The following is a 20,412-nucleotide window of genomic DNA, read 5'->3' on the forward strand; positions in this document are numbered from 1 at the left end:
ATCCCAGGCCCAGGCTAGCTGTCATCTCTGCCTCGAATCCTCACCATGCCCATTGTGTTTCCTGAGCACCAAGCCCAGGAGAGGACCTGGACTAATCAATGCACTGTGGGTATGAACTTGTCCAGCTGCCCCCACCCCAGAAAAAGGGAGCACTGTTTCCCTTTGTACCAAGGAGGATGGAGAAGCCCAGAGAGGTTAGATAATTTGCCTAAGGTCACACAGCTGGTGAGGGAGGGGTCAGCCGAGTTTCCTATCACACGTAGTACATCTCTTGACATCAACCACTTCCTCCCTTTCTTGTGAACAACAAACCTTCCACTTCTGGCAGGCGAACTCCTCCAGGGCAGGGACCCCTGCTGCCTGGTGGTAAATCCTCACTAAAGATCTCTGCCCTATTGGAAGCCCTGCCCTTGAAATTGATGGAGTCCAGCACTTTGAGTCCTATATAGGAAGTCACAGAGCCCCCTAGTGCCTGAGAAGTCTTAACTTTAGTACCAAGCTGGCTAGCACAGAAGGTTCCCAGCGCTCTGGACCAGGGCAGCAGAGCTGAGCCACCCAAGGTAAGAGGGGCTGCTCTGCACGGCTGCCCCATGAGGATTGCTGAGCCTGCCCTGTGGGAATGCCTCAATCCAGGAAGCTCGGGCACCACATGGCCTTTCTGGCTGAGGCTGGGTCGCCAGGCAGCACTCTGCCAGGCCCAGTGGCCTAGGAAGAACATTCTAGAGAGGAAGATGTGTGGGAGGGTCCCCATCAGGAGACGGGGTTCCAGAGGTCAACGTGGCCTGCAAGTTGGAGGATGGCCGAAAGGCCCTGTAGAGGGCAGCAGTTTGCTTGTCTGTGCTGTTCGTGCTGGGCTGGTTTCCTGACACGGGAACAACACAGGCCTCATGCTCTGAAGGGCTGAGGCTCAGTTTAATGCTCTGTGGAACTAACCACATGAGAACAGGCAAAGGCTGTTTATTCTGAGCTTTCCTGAGCAAGGGAGGCAGTCTTACCTTTGGGCAGAGACTACAGAGCAGGCTGAAGGGCTGGGAATGCTTTAGAGTGAAGAAGAGGGAAGGCTGCAGGCTTACCCTGACTAGAGGCAGTGGGCCCCAGGAAGCCAAAGGAGGCCTAATAGAAGCAGGCCATCCTGTGTGGCTGGTTAGGAGTTGTGTATTTGGCTTTATCTGGTTGGTCCTGAGTTAGAAGCAGGGACAGAAAGTAGGAAAGTTGTCGGTTACTTCAGTTCAGTTCAGTTCAGTTGTTCAGTCGTGTCTGACTCTTTGCGACCCCATGGACTGCAGCACACCAGGCTTCCCTGTCCATCACCAACTCCTGGAGTTCACTCAAACTCATGTCTGTTGAGTCGGTGATGCCATCCAGCCATCTCATCCTCTGTTGTCCCCTTCTCCTCCTGCCCTCAATTTTTCCCCGCGTCAGAATCTATTCCAGTGAGTCAACTCTTCGCATGAGGTGGCCAAAGTATTGGAGTTTGAGCTTCAACATCAGTCCTTCCAATGAACACTCAGGACTGATCTCCTTTAGGATGGGCTGGTTGGATCTCCTTGCAGTCCAAGGGACTCTCAAGAGTCTTCTCCAACACCACAGTTCAAAAGCATCAATTCTTCGGTGATCAGCTTTCTTTACAGTCCCATTCTCACATCCATACATGACCACTGGAAAAACCATAGCCTTGACTAGACGGACCTTTGTTGGTAAAGTAATGTCTCTGCTTTTTAATATGCTGTCTAGGTTGGTCATAGCTTTCCTTCCAAGGAGCAAGCATCTTTTAATTTCATGGCTGCAGTCACCATCTGCAGTGATTTTGGAGCCAAAAAAAATAAAGTCTGACACTGTTTCCACTGCTTTTCCATCTATTTGCCATGAAGTGATGGTTACTGATCATTGGCTATTGAGGCCGATTTTTGCAAGAAGATTCTTTGGCTTCCTGGATTGCCACTGTTGAGGTGGCCGTCTCCCTTCCTGTATGAATGGTTTATATAAAACAGACTGTTTCCTGGGCTGGTTATCATTGATGAGTCGGTTTTCTGGGCAGGCTGCTGTAGGCTGCAGGTCAGAGTTCTATTTCATGCATGGTCTGGCCATTGACTGCATATTCACTCTGCTGTCGCCGTCTTGAAATTCTTGACAAGAAGTCCCATATTTTCATTCCATACTGCAGCCTGTCAATGATGTAGCCATTCCTGTGTTCTTTGGACTGGTGACCAAGGCAACTTTCATGATCTAGTCGCAGTTTTCAAACTTTTACTTAGAATCCAAGTTTGTGCTGTTTCCAAGGACTGAGGGCCTCCTGGTAAAGAAAGCCAAGGTACAAACACCCTGGAGAATGTCTGCCTGTTGACGAATCTGTTTCATGTCTGTTTCCTTCTTAAGCCTGCAGATCTTCTGCTGTGTTTTTTTCCATCTTGGTATGGTGGGGGTCTTCTGGGTGTAAGGTCGCGGAAACGGGTGTCTCAAGCTGTAAGGAAATAACCCAGACACCAAGGGAAAGTAACAGGCTTTATTGGCAGTGCGCTCCCGGGCAGAACCCTCTGACCGCAAGAATGGCCACGAGGAGTTCTGCCCCGAACAAAGGCAGGGTGCGATTTTTATGCCTTCGGGGCAGGACGTGGTATTGTATAACCTGGACAGGCCTAAGATAAGGTAAAGCTCGGGAATGCGAGATTGAGAGTGGTCAGCTAGACCGGGTTGGTCACTCTGGAGGTCAGGAAGCGGGGGATAGATCTGGCAGAGGGTTATTACGTCAGAAATTCCTCAGCGGTTTGGCGGGACTTTTTCCCTCCGGCGGGGGATGGAGAGGGGAAGAAGGAGCCAAGATAGCCACCAGGAAGGGGAAGCCAAGAAGGCCACCAGGGTCCGACCTTACACTGGGCAGTGAGGATAGTCAGTGAGCCTGGGCTGAAACAAACATCTAACTTGGGTCACAGCTCCCTAATTTAGATCCTGTTCATTTTAAATAGAAAAAATTTGATCAATATTTGATGAAAAGATTTGCTAAGCAAATTCACTGTGCAAAAAGTTTGCAGGGAGGAGGGCAATATTTAATCTGTCTAGAGCAAACTTTTCAAGGACCTAATCAGCGCTGTGTTATGCAAAACCAATGAATTACCTTATAAGCATAAAATCTAATTTCAATGCATTCTTTGCTGTTCATGTGTTGGAGGAGGTCATTGAGAGGTCATGACCACCAGTTGACCTGTGAGGGGACCCCGGCAATCAGAGGCTCCTACCCCATCCCGTCCTTGGAGTCTACATTCTTCCCACTGTTCCCACGCTAGGAGCTGTCTCAAGGATGCAACCTTGAGATAATGTGCTGTTGAGACCATTTGAACCCATTTAAGGCCTCTACATAGATTTTAAGACCAATGGGCAAGTGTGGAGATCGGGGCACCCCAGACAAGCCTCATTTGTTAACTTCCTTTCTTGTTAAACTTGCCACCTACCAATCTGGAGCAGCTTTCTCTTTCTGTCTCTCCTCGTCCCCTCTAACCTATTAGGGACAGTTTCTGATTTCACCTGGGGGAAGATCCTGAGCTTATTATCATGAAAGTGGCTCTGAATCCTCCTGCTTCTGGACATAGCCTCACGAAGGCATCCTGAAACACTGAAAAGCAGGACAGTAAAATCCTTCTGCAGGGATTTGCTAATTTAGGCTTACTGCAAAAAAAGCACATCTTTTTCAGGTCCCTGTACCCAAGTGCTGAGGCATTTCTGTACCTCTGTTACCCTCACTGCTCCCCACTTCAGGTTTCCTGGGGACACCAACCCCACATGGGTTTCCCTGCAGTGCTTTGTCCTTCCCTATCTTCCTCAGGATGAGTCTTTTTGCCATTGTCTCTCCTTCCTGCACAAAGACTGGCTTCTCCAAGTGATCCCTTCCTTCTGCCCCTCTTCTGCCTAGTCCCACCGAAAAGCTCTGCAGGCAGACAGAACAGCTCCCAGGTCACGTGCTGCCACTTAGTAACGATGAGAACTTAACGAGGCTGTTTAACTACTCAGAGCCTCATCTTCTTTATCTGTGAAATGGGGACACTGATCCTAGCCTCCCTGGGTCCTGGTGAGGGCCAAGGGGATAACGTTCATGGAAAGGGGTGAACTAGTGCTGGCCCAGCCCACACTCAGTAAACTCAGCCTGTGGTGGTTAATTCCAGATGGTAATGCTATTCACCTCATTGCTTTGGTTACATTTGTCTTTCTGGTGAAGGAAAATTTCCTTATTTATGTGTCACCTCAGACATCAGCTCTGGTTGCAATGCCCTCATACTCAAAGGATGAAGACTTTTCTCTACTGAGGGCACTCAAGAGAAGATGCTATGGGGGCTGGTGGCAGCTGCCAAGGAGGCCTGTCTTAACCTTTTGGGAAGACAGTACTATGGGCTGCCACAAGCGTGGCCTCTCCAGTGGCCATTTGCAAGGGGACAGGCTCGTTCGCACACACAGTTTTGAAGGATTGTTTTGGGAGGAGTCCCTTTGCTCTGCAGTCACCCATCTAAAGGAGAGGGGTGGGGAATGGCATTGATTGGTAACCAGAGGCATGGGCACTGCTGCCTCCCTCTCTCCCAGGTTCCTCCTGGCTCTGCCTTCTGACACTTTGGGTTTGAAGACGGCTGTGTTTGGCTGGTACCTGCATGGTGACTCATGGGGCAATGCAATCGTTTGCAAATACCTGGTGCTTACCTTCATCCTCCGTGGCTTGAGGCACACAGTAAGTGCTCACTAACATGACTTACCTGGCCACATGCCCCACTGCCCCAGTTACTTGGTGACCTTCATTTACCCACCAGGCCTTCAATACTTTGCAGTCTTCACAAAAGTCTCTGGGAGGCCTGAGGAACACCTGAATTATGGATCAGAAAATAAGACTGAGATGCACTTTTTTTTTTGATTGAACAAAACTCAAGATCTTGGTTCCAGGGTTTTTTCAAGTGCGAGTACCAGGCTTCTTATAATTAGGGAGAGGTGGGACCATAGAAAACACAAAACAAGAAGAGGTTTTGGACCGGCCCCAGCAGTCCTGCAGCTGTCGCCACTGGCATTCCGCACTCCCTCACCACAACCCGCAGTGTCTCTCCACGTAATTCCTGGGTCTGTACCTTCCTTTTTCTCAGCCAAATCCCCATTTTGGGGGATCACATTTTCTAGATGCTTTCTGAGAGTGGGTACACAGGAGTAAACTTTCTAAAGTGTCTTATCTCTGAAACTGTCTTTGTTCTGACATCCATTGACAGTTTGGCTGGGTGCGCACTCCACGGTTAGAAATGGTTCCGCTCACAGTTTTGAAGGCGTTGTTACCTTATCCCTTAGCTTTCCTCGCTGCCAGTGACTCGTCTGTTCGCCGCGTGATGACCTGCTTGTTGGTCTTGTTTTTATTTTCTCTTCTGGGTGCATTTTGTACCCTCCCTTTTCCCCCAGGGTGCTGAGATTTCATGATAATGTGTTTAGGTGGGATGATTTTTATTCATCTGTTGAGCTGTTAATGGACTTTCATCTGGAAAGTCACGCCCATCGTTTACAAATGATAATAACATATGCAGTATTCTCTGCTGCTAATTCAGCGCGGCCGATGGGCTCTCAGAATGCTTTCATTGTTGTTTCACTCTTTATACCTTTAGCGGCAATTCAGGCATGATTTGACAAAACCAGAAAAAATGAAGCAATACCTGTTTACTATTCAGTTCTGGAGAGGTGTTCACGTCACTGATGAACAACTGTACGTCCCATATCAATGTTAGTGGGTATTTTCATCTGTGTTAAAGAGTGAGACGAAAGTCAGGCCACAAAGCTGTTGGACCTCACAGATACAGGTACATAGGCATTAATAACCTCGAAAGATATATAATAGTGACATGTTGTAAAAGGTAGTAAAATGTGGTAAAGTAATTAGGAAGTAATAGACTTTGAGTATTCATTACATTTGCTTTTAACACAATTTACTTAATTGTAAGTTTATATATCTGTGAATAGCAGCTTTGCTTAGCAAGCAGCTTAAGAAATTCCTGAAAATTTAGAAAATGCTCTCTCAAGTCAGATCAAGACAGTTACAGTTCACCACTAGACTTAATATCCTTCAGTTTGGGGGCTTTAAAAAAACTGTTTCTTAATTTTTTTCTGCTCTTCATTTTCTCAATTCTCTTTCTCTGTAATTCATGTGGACTGATTCTCTTATTTTTTTTTATCTTTCTCTCATTATTTTTAAAAATCTTATTGACTTTTGTGTTATTTTTTGAAAGATTTCTTTCCTCAACTTTGTCTTCCAATCTTCTAATTATTTTTTATTTTTTCTAGCATATTTTAATTTCCAAGAGTTCTTTCCTATTCCTTGATTGCTATTGTTATTTTTTTTTCCACCTCCTCCTTTGTGTAGAGCTGAAATATCTTGTCTAATGTCTCTGAAGATATATGTGAACATCAGGTATGTATGTGTGTGTGTTTAGTTTTTATTTCCATGCATTGTCCTTAGCTTGACTTTGGATACATAGAAGTCAAGATGCCCTTGATATATACAAGTGTCATTGTTAGCTCTCTGGGAATGTTCAGAAGAATGGACTAAATGGTAACATAAATTCAGACATTGGCCTGGGTGTGATGATGTCATCTAAGGACAGAGCAGAGAGCGGGCTTGGTAGTGCTCAACTTTAACACCCTGTTTGTTGCCTGGGCACCCTGATCTCCCTATTCTGTGCTGTTATTCCCCACCTCTAAGGCACCCATCACCTTTGCCTCTGATGATATATTGAATCCATGCCTGACCCCCTCTCCACTGAGAACAAGGGCTTCTGCTCTTCTGTTCTCTGATGAATATGGTAGGTGCTCAGTAAACTTCCTGGCATATAGCAGGTGCTCAAAATACAGTTATTGAATAATTGAATGGCTATTTCCCCAATTTCCCTAGGAAAGCCTGAGACTGTGTCATTTCCTTCTTCTGTTGCCATTTGATTCTCAGTGACTCTTAAAGCTGATTAGGACAGAAGTGGAGGCCGTATGTGGACTGTGAGTTTCCACCTGAACTTGGGTGGGGATGATGGTCAAGGCCTCTTCCCCAGGCTGAGGGGCAGAAGGAAGAAATGGCTCCTCTGACCCTGGTTCCTCTGCCCAGCACCTTCAGTCTTACTCTGGTTCCTGGCCCTTCTAAGGCAGGTGGGGAGGAGGAGCCCAGGGAGGGGTCCAGAATTGGTTTGCGTTTCTTCGTAGGAATTGGGGCAGGAGAACCAAGATTTAGGCACTAGATTGATTATTATTTTTTTTAATCTCAAGAAAGATGCTTTTCTGTCTCTCCCACCTTTAACTTTTGCTTCAGCCAGCACAGCAGGTAGGGATCAAAAGTGGTTGACCCACAGTTTGGGAATAGAAACTAGAGACAGAATTAAAGTTTTAAAGAGGGGACCAGGGGACTCAAGACCTCTTGGATCAAGAACCCTGTTCCTCAGAGCCACATCACTTTAATTTAGTGTCTTGGCAAGCAGAAAGTGTCTGTTGTCTGTTGTGTTACCACAAAATCAGCCTTCTGTGTCCCCGGTCACATCTCCCATCTTATTGATTACTTAGAACTATCCTGGCTAGTTTCTTGCACAAGGGGTATCATCCAGCTGGAGGTCGCATATGCCTTGGGAAAACATCTTGGTGTGTGCACAAGCAGCATTCTGAACTTGCACTGACCCGGCTTTCCAAGGTCCACACTACGTTTTTCCTCTGCTTAGCAGGGCATGACAACTCAACTAATCAACCTGATGTACTTTTGTTTAGATTATACTGTATTGCTATATTTTTCTTTTGTTCTTTTCCCGTGGTGATTTCCTCATGGCTTAGCCAGAGCAACAGGCGACTGATTATTAACCCCTGCAAACTTCTCTGCCTCTGGCTAGGTTTTCAAATTCAATCCAGGCTAACAAGGGCACTATAAGAAGAGCCAAAAAGAAAATTTCTAGGGGCTTCCTAGGTGGGTGGTCCAGTGGTTAAGACTCCAGGCTTCCAGTGAAAGGGGTATGGGTTCAATCCCTGGTTGGAGAACTAAGGTCTCACATGCCACACAGCAAGGCCAAAAATATATAATATATGTGAAGTGTGTGTTAGTCACTCAGTTGTGTCCGACTCTTTGCGACCCCATGGACTGTAACCCGCCAGGTTCCTCTGTCCATGGGATACTCCAGGCAAGAATACTAGAGTGGGTAGCCGTTCCCTTTTCTAGGGGATCTTCCCTACCCAGGGATCTAACCCACGTCTCCTACATTGCATGGATTCTTTACCTCTGAACCACCAGGGAAGACCATATAATCTATATTATTATATAATAAATATAAAGAAAGCTTCCATTTTGGTGCTTTGTTGGTAAAGCTGGGCTCTCCTGTCCCCTTTTCTCCCCTGATCTGGACTCTGCATCACCTTTCTCCTGTGCATTGCCAGCTGCTCAGAGCTGCTGTTGGCTCCTTGGCTAAGGAGGAAGTTCGCACCCCGAGCGCTCGGCCCCCTTGACGACAGGTCCTTCAGGCTGAGCCATGCCAAGATGGGAAGATGAGTGACCTCGTTTCCGGCCGGCTTCTCTACCACCTGTCTTCACAGAGCTGTCATTTTCAGAAACTGTAACTCTGTGACCTTTATGCTTTTAGGGGAAATCCTAAAGGCTGTGAAAACCAAAAATTGTTTGCTATTTATTTTTGTAACTAGCTTGGCATCAAAATGTGATCTGAATTTGGTGGCAAAACCTCACCTGAATGGAGGCTATTAATAGCTCCACTGAGTGTGAAGATTTGTATATTTTGGTGCAGAAATATTACTATGTCTGATTTTGTCATGCTATGTTCATATGTTTAATTGTGTGCTGTCCTGGATTCCCTGGGTGTATCTCAGATTTTGCCATACCAAACTGCATGAACATTCTTAAATCGGGGTTTCCTGGATTTCGACCCACAGCTGATCCAGGATTTGGATATGGGCCGTGGCTCTGTGTGTGTCCTATGATAGGGAGACGGGGAGCAATGCCTCTCAGATCAGACAGCCTGGCTTCAGCCAGCACATACTGGCTGTGGGGTCTTGGCAAGCCTGGTATTCTCCTGGACCCTCTGTCTCTTCCTCTGAAACATGGCGGCCATGCCAGTGCTCTCACGGCTCTGGGGCAAGGTCTGCCCTGGTTGCCTCACCACCTGCATCTCCCATCACATCCTTGCTGGTCCCTTTTCTTGGATTCATTCTCCCGCAGATGTCGCCACCTGGCTCTGAAGTCGCCTCCCCACGGAGGCTTCCTGACCCTGCAGACGAGGCGTGGTCTCTCCCTACTTCCGTGCACTGCCGCTTTCTCTCCCTTTGCTTCTCCACCTAGCACGTGTCTCCACCTGCAGTGATACTGTGTGACTATTAGTTCACTTGTAAATCGCTGTCTCCCCCACTGGGAGGTAGGCTCCTTCAGGCGTGACTTCTTGGCCTGTTTCATGGCCGCCTGCCCGGCAGGTCCAGCAACCCTGCTGATGCCCAGTGAGGAGCAGAGAGGTGCCCAGAGAGAAAACAGAGGTGCCCAGAGAGAAGCGGAGTGGCTCCCCTGGATACATGCCCTCAGGGAGCGGGGTGATGATGGGTACAAGACCACGAGGGGCTCACCACCCCCCTGCACTCTGGGGTGCTGCCGGTTGGTCCCTGGAGTTGCTGAGTTCTCCTTTTATATTTAGAAAGGATTGGAGGAGGCAGCAGAGGCTGCATGTGTGTGGGAGAGGGGGGTTCTGAGACAGGAAAATGGAAGGCAATTTTGGCTTTTTCTCAGGACTCAAGTCAAAGCCGATTAGATATTTCCTTGAAGGCCTTTTTAGTATGGATTTCAGGAAATAACTCAGGGGGGCATTGCACTCTGCCCACGCTGTTAAATCCTTGAAACCCTGGAGTTGGTCTTTGCTTTTGGCAAAGGCAATCCCCAGAAGCCTCCTGAGGGTGTAGATAAGCCGAGGGCTCTGCGGGGAAGCCAAGGCTCTGGGTGCCACGGTTGCTGGAAGAGCCATTCTCTCTGGACGTGTGTCCTTAGGTTTCCTGGTACCTGGACTGGGGAGGGTTCCCTGGGAGGGAGACTGTGTTTCCTGAGTCCTTTTGCAGGACTTGAACCCTCTCCAGTGATGAAACAGAAGCAAGTCAAATGTGCTTGGTGACAGCCTGCTTGTCAGCTGATTCTGAAAACAAACTGAAGCAAGTGCTGAACTTAACAAGAGAGCACTTGCCCAAATTTCAGGGCAGTGGGGTGAGAACTGAGCTCTCTTACACAGAGGGAGGGCAGGTTTTAGAGGAGGGTCAAAGTGTTCAGGAAACATGTGACTGAAATTGGTTAATTAGAAGTGTGATTTGAAATATTGAGCCCAAGGGTCCCAGAATGAAATATGTTAAATATTAGAGATCTTCAAAATGTATGAAAAAAAAAAAACAAAATGTATGCACAATGCCAACAAGCAGAATAGCCTGGCAGCCAAGCACCTGCTATCCGGGTTTATAAAATTTCACCATTTTGCCAGATTTCCAATAAAAGAACAGTGTTACAGACACAGTTGGAGTCCCTTATGTACCCATGCATTTCCTCGCTCCCTCTAAATTTGGCTACTACTCATAGGCATGTTTTTATATTTTTGATACAAATAGTGTCTCCTTAAATAATTCTATTATTATATGTTGCTAAAGTTCTATTTATAGTATAAAGTTTTCATTATGTAATAATATATACTATGTACATACATGCATTATAAACGATTATGCCACTGCGTACAGCTTTCTGCAACTTACCTTTTATGTTGTTCAATATTATGCTTTGGAGATTTGCCCACGTTGGTCCACAGAGCTGTAGTTCAGTCATTTCAACTCTGTAGAACATTCCATCATGTTAATATATCACAAGTTATTTATCCATTTTTCTGTGGATGGCCATTCTGAAGCTGTTGCAAGCTTCTGCCATTACAAACAACACTTCAGTGAATATTTTTATGCCACATTCTTGTGCTCTTGCTTGAGTTTCTTCAAAGTATTTATCCATGAGCGGAATTGCTAACTCAAGAGGTCTGCAAATATCCAGCCTCGTTTACTTTTGCCACATTTGTCCCCAGTCGGTCAACACCAATCTAGCCTCCAATTATCTGAGTGGATATCCTGTTGCTCCACACCCTCAACAACTCTTCAGTGTTGCCCAACACTTCACCCAGAGAGGTGAGGGCTCTGGACCTTGAGCCCGCCATGAGGGCAGACAGCTGAGGGCAGTCTGCCAGCAATACCCCCGGCCCCTGGAAGCTGAGGAAAGCGTCCTTCTCTTCTCAGAGGGAAACAGAGGCCACCCTCCGCCTTCCCCCAGCCCCATGGCTCACTCCAATCTTGAACTCTGTGTGGAGCTGGCTGATCTCTATGGATCGAATCACTCCAGCTCCCTGTCCTCTGCCTTCCCCTTGGGTCTGACCTGAGTGAGAGGCTGGGGCAGGAGATCAGGAGAGGAGAGTAAACAGAGGTCAAGGTGTTTATTCCTGCCATCCGCCTTCTTTGGCCTCAGTCCCTGCTGGGCCACCTCCAGCTCATCCTACTTCCAGGGGTGCTGTTCTCTCTTGCCCCTCTGGGCTTTGGGTGGTACCCGTTCCCCACTGCTTCTGGTCTCACTGGCTCCCTTAATCAGCCTGCTTGTTATGAACAGTAAATAAACCCTTGGAAGTGTGCCATCTCCATCTTTCTCTGAATGATATTCTTTTTGATTTTTTAAAATAATTTGAATACTATGAATATCATCCTCCATCAAGTTTCTCCATAAAAGGAGAAACAATGATATATAACCAAGTGACATGGAGAGCTGAATCCAGCCTGTGAGTGACTGAGCCACCCCCCAGCCAGGTGACCTTCCCACAAGGATTTAGATTTAAGCCCCAGCAAAGTGACCAATGATGTCACATCACAGACCGTGATGTCACATCACAGACCCACTCTGGGGGGTCTTGCAAGTAACTGAACTTGTCAGTGTTAAATCTGTGAACTCAAGTTGGGGTGGGGGCACTGCTATACATTCCTGAGAGGGTTATTGAGAGACAAGAGGAAATAGTCAAGGTCAATGGCAGAGAGGACCGTGGCTGATCCAGCCCCCCTGGATGAACTAGGGAAAGGTGCCCTTCCCTTGGGTGCTCACAGCCCTACAGATAGTCTGGCAGGCAAAGTCCTTCCTGCCAGGGGAGGAGGAGGCCCTTGTACAGTCCACGACCTATGCAACAGCATGCAATGGCCCTGCTGAAGTCCTCACCCAATGTCCTTACCAACAGTGGTGAAGATACAGCAGCTCGTGGATTCAGACAGATCTAGGCTCAAGTACTGTTGCAGTCCTGGTCTACTCTAGAAAGTTCTGCGGCACATCCGATCGATCACCTGAACTCTTCTTGCATTCAAGGAATATAAACACAGTCTCTACTTTGGAGAGCTGCAGTGAAGATGGAATGAAGAAAATGTCTGTAATATGTATGGACTTCCCAGGTGGCTCACTGGTAAAGAATCCACCTTCCAGTGAGGGAGACTCAAGAGTCACAGGTTCGATCCTTGGGTTGGGAAGAGCCCCTGGAGAAGGAAATGGCAACTCACTCTCATATTCTTGCCTGGAAAATTCCATGGACAGAGGAGCCTGGCGAACTACAGTTCATGGGATTGTAAAGAGTCAGACATGACTGAGCGACTGAGCCCAGATTGCACACTGCATTATGTATAAAAATACGGGGCACACAGAAGGTGCTCAGTGAGTGCTGCTATTCTGACTTAGCCGCTGTTATTTTTATGTGCAATCAGTGTGGTCCTCATCTTTCCCTGTAGGTGGGATCTGTAATTCTCACTGGGAGGGGCTCATGTTAGGGAAGGGGTGCTGCTGTCATTTGGCGTTGGTGCTCTGAGATGGTTTTCCTTCTCTGAAATCCTCCTGCTGCAATTACCCCAAAGGCAGTTTTTCACTCCGAAGACCAGCCTCCGCACCATCACTTTCGCTTCCTGATGTCTGGCTCCTTCCTCTGAACTGTTCTCCAACCCTTCTCTCCCTCCTTCTCCCCTCTTTCTTCTCCTGTCCTTCCCTCTCTCCCGCTCCCCCCTCTCCTTTCTCTTCTGAGCAGCCTTCAAGCTGCACAGACGCAGTGCTGGGTCCAAGGGGAGAAGCAGCTTCCCTGGCTCCCTGGTCTCACGGTAACATTTGCTCTTCTGGAAGGAAATAATCACTCGGCTCCTAAAGGGAACCTATGGCCTCCCCAGAACCATGCCCAGCCTCTGCTCTGGAGAGAGAGTTTGGCATAGGAGGAAGGGTTGGTGAGGAGGTCAGGAGTGTGTCCACTGCGCCACCCTACCTCTCAATACCCAGAATACACTTTCCCCTCCCAGAGAAGTCAGGTCAGGATTCCCAGAGAGGGATGTGGAAAGGACCAGGACTCTGGGAGAACTTGAAGACCAACTGGGCCTAACCAGTCAGCATCCCCTTGAGTGGGCAGCTGGTTTGGCTCCAGGTAGCAAGGTGAGGCCCCACAGTTTGTAATTGGTTTGAATTTGTATGCCCCAGTAGATGACTTTGTTTCTTGATGAAGACTGTTTTAGAAAGATCATAGTCATGTGGCTTTACTTAGAAGAAAGATCACTGTTTCCCTAAGCAGCTGTGATTGTGCGTGTGAATGTGTGTGTGTGTGTGTGTGTTTGGGGTGGGGTGGGGGAAGTGACTCCCTCTAGTGGGCAGCTGTGGTAACACTGTAAACGTGAGCAGTTGGTGAGCTGTGGATTGAGAAATGGAGAAATGTATGGAAGGAGCTGCAAACGATGACTTATTTCTCCTCTTGGGATCCCCTCTCCACCTCCATGCCAACCTCCACCCCCACCCCAAATGGCTTCCCTGACAAATAAGCTCCTCTACCCCACAAGATACTTTATTTCTTTTCATTTTTATTTTGGAGTACAGTTGATTAACAATGTTGTGTTACTTTTGTATAGAGCAAAGTGATTCAGTTATACATATATCCATTCTTTTTCAGATTCTTTTCCCATGTAGGTTGTAACAGAACATTGAGTAGAGTTCCCTATGCTGTTCAGTGGGTTCTTGCTGACCATCTATTTTATATATAGTAGTGTGTATATGTTAACTCCAAATTTCCAATTTATCCATCCCCTACATCTTTCCCCTTTTATAACAATAAGCAGCCGTGCTTGTGCATGTTTTTGAAGTCTATGAGTCTGTTTCTGTTTTGTAAATAAGTTCATTTGTATCATTTTTTTTGATTCCACATATAAGTGATATAATATTTGTCTTTGACTTCACCTAAACTTCATGGGAAATAGATGGAAAAACAGTGGAAACAGTGTCAGACTTAATTTTTTGGGGTTCCAAAATCACTGCGGATGCTGACTGCACCGTGAAATTAAAAGACACTTACTCCTTGGAAGGAAAGTTATGACCAAACTTGATAGTATATTAAAAAGCACAGACATTACTTTGCCAACCAAGGTCCGTCTAGTCAAGGCTATTGTTTTTCCCGTGGTCATGTATGGATGTGAGAGTTGGACTGTGAAGAAAGCTGATCGCCGAAGAATTGATGCTTTTGAACTGTGGTGTTGGAGAAGACTCTTGAGAGTCCCTTATACTGCAAGGAGATCCAACCAGTCCATTCTAAAGGAGATCAATCCTGGGTGTTCATTGGAAGGACTGATGCTAAAGCTGAAACTGCAATACTTTGGCCACCTCATGCGATGAGTTGACTCACTGGAAAAGACTCTGATGCTGGGAAAGGTTAGGGGCGGGAGAAGGGGACGACAGAGAATGAGATGGCTGGATGGCATCACCGACTCGATGGACATGAGTTTGAGTGAACTCTGGGAGTTGGTGATGGACAGGGAGGCCTGGCGTGCTGTGATTCATGGGGTCGCAGAGAGTCGGACACAGCTGAGCGACTGAACTGAACTGAACTGAATCCATTCATATTGCTGCAAATGGCATTCTTTTTACGGCCGAGTAATATTCCATTGTATATATGTACACATCTTCTATATCCATTCATCTGTCAATGGACATTAAGTTTGCTTTCATCTCTTGGCTATTATATGAACACTGGGATGCATGTATCTTTCTGAATTATGGTTTTCTCCAGATTTACGTCCAGGAGTGGGATTGCTGGACCATATGTTAGTTCTATTTTTAGTTTTTTTAAGAAAACTCCATACTGTTCTCCCTAGTGGTTGTACCAATTTGCATTCCCACCAACTGTGTAGTGAGGGTTCCCTTTTCTCCATACCCTCTCCAGCATTTATTGTTTGTACATTTTTTGATACATACTGCCATTCTGAGCAGTATGAGGTGATACCTCATTGTCATTTTGATTTGCATTTCTCTAATAATTAGCGATGTTGAACATCTTTTCATGTACTTATTGACCATCAGTATGTCTTCTTTGGAAAAAAATCTATTTATATCTTCTGCTTAATTTTTGATTGGGCTGTTTGTTTTATTGATATTGAACTGCATGAGCTATTTGCATATCTCAGAGATTAATCTTGTCGTTTGCTTTCTTTTCAAATATTTTCTCTCATTTTGGGAGTTGTCTTTTTATTTTGTTTATGGTTTTCTTTGCTGTGCAAAAGCTTTTAAGTTTAATTAGATCTCATTTGTTTATTTTTGTTTTTATTTTCATTACTCTAGCAGGTGGATCCAAAAAGATATTGCTGTGATTTATGTGAAAGAGTGATTTGCTTATGTTTTCTTCTAAGAGTTTCATAGTATCTGATCTTCTATCTAGGTCTTTAATCCATTTTGAATTTATTTTTGTGTGTGGTGTTAAAGAATGCTTACCTGCTGATGAAGTACTTCCCTACCACCGATGGCTAAGAGCAGGTCCTGAAGTTTCAGGTGTCAGCTCTGTGGGATCAGTGTTACCTGAAGGGTAAAGGGTGAAGAAGACATAGAGAAAGTGATTTAAAATGTTCCTGGAAGGTGATTCAAGCCCCCTCATTTATTCTCACCAACCCCCAAGGCCCTGGTGGTTGCAGGAAAGATAGGTCCTGGTTCAGAGCTCTGTTGGATTCCCAGCTTTGTACAAATCACACAGCTTTGTGACCTTTGGCAACTTAAACTTACTAGGCTTTAGATTCACTTGGGTTCCTCATTGTGAGTGGGAAAAATAAAACATAAAACATAATCAATAGACATTGTAGCGCTGCTTACAATAGCCAACACATGAAAGCAACCTAAATGTCCATCAGTGGAGGACCGGCTAAAGCAGATGTGGTAGGTGTACACAGTGGAATATATTATGGAATATATATGTTACTCAGTCATTAAAAAGAATGAAATAATGTGATTTGCAGCAGTATGGGTGGAGTTGGAGATTACCATACTAAGTGAAGTAAGTCAGGCAGAAAAGACAAACATAGTATGGTATCATTTATATGAGGAAGCTAAAAAAAGTGATGCAAATGAACTTATTTATGAAACAGAAACAGACTCCAGACTTAAGAACAAACTTATGGTTACTGGCGGAGGGATATATTGGGAGTTTGGGATGGACACGTACACACTGCTGTATTGAAAATGGATAACCAACAAGGACTTTCTGTATAGACAAGAAACTCTGCTTAATATTCTCTAACAACCTGAATGGGAAGAGAATCTGAAAAAGAATAGATCCACGTCTAACTGAATCACTTTGCTGTACACCTGAAACAGACACAGAATTGTTAATTAACTGTATATAGTAATATAAAATATAAATAATTTAAATATAATTTAAATAATTATAAATAATTTATATATAATTATAAATAACTTGATTATAATTTAAATTATTCCAATATAAAATAAAAATTAAATAGGAATGAGAAAATTGTATGAGAAAAATTACATTATCATTAGAGTTGCCATGAGGAGTGAAGGAAATAACGCAGTGAGGCAGGAGGTTATTTGGTGGGCATCCAGAATGAATGACTTCCCCTTCCTCCTCTCTTTTCTATCCTACTGTTCCTCCTTTCCTTCCAGAAGGAAATGTGAGACATCGCGATCATGATGTTAAGGCACTCCACTGAGCGGCTGGCTCTTTCTCTCTGGGAAACCTTGCTGCGTGGATGTGTAGGTGGTGGGTCAATACGTAGTAAGATACTAGTGGCAGCAGCTAACATGTGACAGCTGTATCCATAGAAGCTCTTGTTATGCCCCCAAAACTATAAGGTCATGATATTTGTTCCACTTTTATAATGAGGAAACCGAAGCACACTTCCATCATGCTCATCCTCATCCAGTTATTGGATACCTGCCACATGCTGGCTTTCAAACAGTTGAAGGGGGACGATGGGAGAATACGCAGGAGAGAATGTGCCCAGCTCCAAGTTCTTTGTGCTTGCCCAAGGTGCTTCCAGCTCAAGAGTTAGTGGTTCCAACATTTGCAATCAGGAGTGTTTGAATTCCTACTTATTATTGTTGAGAAACATCAATAAATTATTAATCAAAAGATGAGATAACATAAAATTTGATTTGTAAGTAAAATCGGAAGGACAAGGGTATACCCAGGTTGTTTTCAACTTCTCTCTTTGTTCCTCAGGGCTTCCCAGGTAAGGAGTCTGCCTGCCAATACAGGAGATGCAAGAAACGCGGGTTTGATCCCTGGGTCAGGAAGATCCCCTGGAGTAAGAAATGGCAACCCGCTCCAGTATTCTTGCCTGGAAAATTCTAAATGGACAGAGAAGTCTGGTGGGCTGCAGTTCATGGGGTCATAAAGAGTTGGAGACAACTGAGCACACATACATGCAGGGTTCCTCAGGGTCATTGGTTTGGAATAAGCAGATACTTATCCCAACAGATTGCTTTGGAATACTCTTTCTGGAACCCCATGGGTGTGAAACTAGCTCCATTGACATAAACGTCTAGGTGCTTTGAGATCTTCCAAATACAGTGCAGCACAATGGTTGGTGGTAAAATCTTGAACTATTATACCAAAGGACAAGGCCACTGGATGGGAGGGAATCATCCCCTCCTGCCTCCTTTTGTCAAATGATTTGGTTGCCATGGTGGTGGGAGTTAGGAAGGAGATTGAGTGCACATTGTCATATAGGAACTTTAAAACCTTTGTGGAAGTGTGACAGCTTCTCTTGTCACTGAGTCCACCTTGGCCTGGGACATGCCTGACCTGGGAGATGCAGACCCCAGTAGTAGCAGGGTGGATGCTATGTGAATGTGTGATTCGCCATATGTGTGGTTTGACCAAATGGATTCTGTGTGTCTTTAAGTTGCTCCCCTGGTAACAAGCACAGAAGTGGATCCTGGCAATTGGCTGGTCTGCACTGGTGTAACCTTTCTCTTTTGATGTTTTAGTCTAATCTCTCTTGGTCCTTCCTTCCTCCTCCCAGGTCCTATTTTTAGACTGTTGTTTCCTCTTTGATCTGTCTGGGAGTTGAGGCTTCCTGCCTTGTCCCCAAAGATCACTGTGTCATGGCACTGTGTCTGTTTCCTCATGCCCACCACCCTCCTGCCTTATCCTTCTTGCTGCAGTTATTTCTGCCCAGAGCTAGAGACAGAGTAGAGAGAGCTGATGGGCAGGATAGCTGGCTGCTGGTCAGTGGCAACAGCAGCAAGATGGTGTCATGGGGACTCTTGAGTCCATTTTCATGCCAAAGCACATCCTTCATGCAAAACTTCAGTGTGGTTCTGCAGATGCCTGAGAAGCCAGCCCTGCCCACCTCAGTAGCTGCCTTTGACTTCATTCCTGGCTCGTATTTTCAATTAATCGAGAGAAGACAGGAAGGTTATAAACCTTTGAGGGTGGGCTGGTTTGAGACGGGATGGTTGTGTTAGTCTGTGCTATCCTCTCTCAGAGAAGTTTCATACAGGAAGGCTGCTGTCCAGTAGTCACTGCTATCATCCGGAAGGTTCCTTTACTGAGTGCCTTCTATGCATCCCACTCTCCTAGATATCGTGGGGGATGCAGACCTGATCTATGCACTCAAAGAGGAAAAAAGTTGTATGCGAGAATAATGGCATATAGAGATCAAAGACATACACCTGAGAGCTGAAACTATAAAACTGTTAGGGGGAAACAGAGAAAAGCTTGATGACATTGGATGTGGCAATGATTTCTCAATATGACACCAAAGACACAGGCAACAAAAGAGAAAATAGAAATATTGAATTGCATCAAAATAAAAAATTTCTATGTGTCAAAGGACACGATTAGAGTGAATAGGCAACCTATGGAATGGAAGAAAATACTTGCAAATCACATATCTGATAGGGGTTAATATCAAGAATACTCAAAGAACTCCTACAAAGCGGAAAAAAAAAAAATTCAAACAGCCTGATAGAAAAGTAGGCAAAGGAAACCTCTCTGATGGTGCAGTGGTTAAGATTCTGCACTTCAACTGCAGAGGGTACAGGTTCAATCCCTGATTGAGGAAATAAGATCCCACATGCCTCGCAGCTCAGCTAAAAATATTAAAAAGTAGGCAAAGGACTTAAATAGATAGTCTCCAAAGAAGATATAGAAATGGCCAATAACCATGCTCAATAGCATTAATCATTAGGGAAATGCAAACTAAAACCACAATGAGATACCACTTCACACCTATTGGGATGGCTACTATCAAAAAACCAGAAAATACTCTTGGCAAGGATGTGAAGAAACTGGAAAGCTTGCGCATTGCTGCTGGAAATGTCAAATGACGCAGTTGCTATGGAAAACAATTAGGTAATTCCTCCAAAAATTAAAAACAAAATTACAATGTGATCCAACTATTCCACTTTGGGTATATAACTGAAAAGAATTGATAGCAGGAATTTGAAGAGGCTTTTGTACACTCATGTTCATAGCAGCATATTCACAATAGCTAAAACATGGAAGAATCCAAGTGTTCATCCATGGGTGAGTGTTACATACAGTGTGTGTATATACGCACAGACCATGAAATATGATTCAGCTTTATAAAGGAAGGAAATCCCAACACACGCTACAACATGAATGAACTGTGAAATTAAATAACTGAAATAAGCCAGTCATGAAAGGACAGATAACGTAAGATTCCATTTATATGAAGTACCTGGAGTTGTCAAATTCATGGAGAAAGAAAGTGGGATGGCAGTTGCCTGGGGCTGGGAAGGGGAATGAGAAGTTACCGTTTAATGGGAACAGAGTTCCAATTTTACATCATGGAAAGAGTTCTAGAGATAGATAGTGGTGACAGTTGCACAACAATGTGAACATACCTAATGCCTTTGAAAAGTACACTTAAAAATAGCTAAGGTGATACATTTAATTGATGTGTATTTTGTCACAATTAAAAAAAACAAACCTCTTAATTCTATGAAGTAGGCATGATTCCCATTTTACAGATGACGAAACTGAGGCATAAAGAAGTTAGGAGACTTCCTTAAACTTACACAGGTAATAATTGATAGATCTGGGAGTTGAATCTAGTCAGCCTGCTTCCTGTAAA

The 20,412-nt window shown here is 45.1% G+C and overlaps 1 long non-coding RNA gene across 1 annotated transcript; it reads right to left on the minus strand.

Moving 5' to 3' along the window:
- Positions 1-552: 552 nt before the first annotated feature.
- LOC129561936 (uncharacterized) lies at positions 553-12,209 on the minus strand. Its single transcript, XR_008687077.2, has 3 exons — positions 10,750-12,209; positions 5,664-5,748; positions 553-4,840 (listed from the first exon to the last, which is right to left on the minus strand). It is a non-coding gene; the product is annotated as an uncharacterized LOC129561936 (long non-coding RNA).
- Positions 12,210-20,412: the final 8,203 nt, after the last annotated feature.

This window comes from Moschus berezovskii, chromosome 5 (genome assembly GCF_049115385.1).
Source record: "Moschus berezovskii isolate FMDL1 chromosome 5, NW_MosBer_1.0, whole genome shotgun sequence".
In the NCBI taxonomy this organism is placed as follows: Eukaryota; Metazoa; Chordata; class Mammalia; order Artiodactyla; family Moschidae; genus Moschus; species Moschus berezovskii.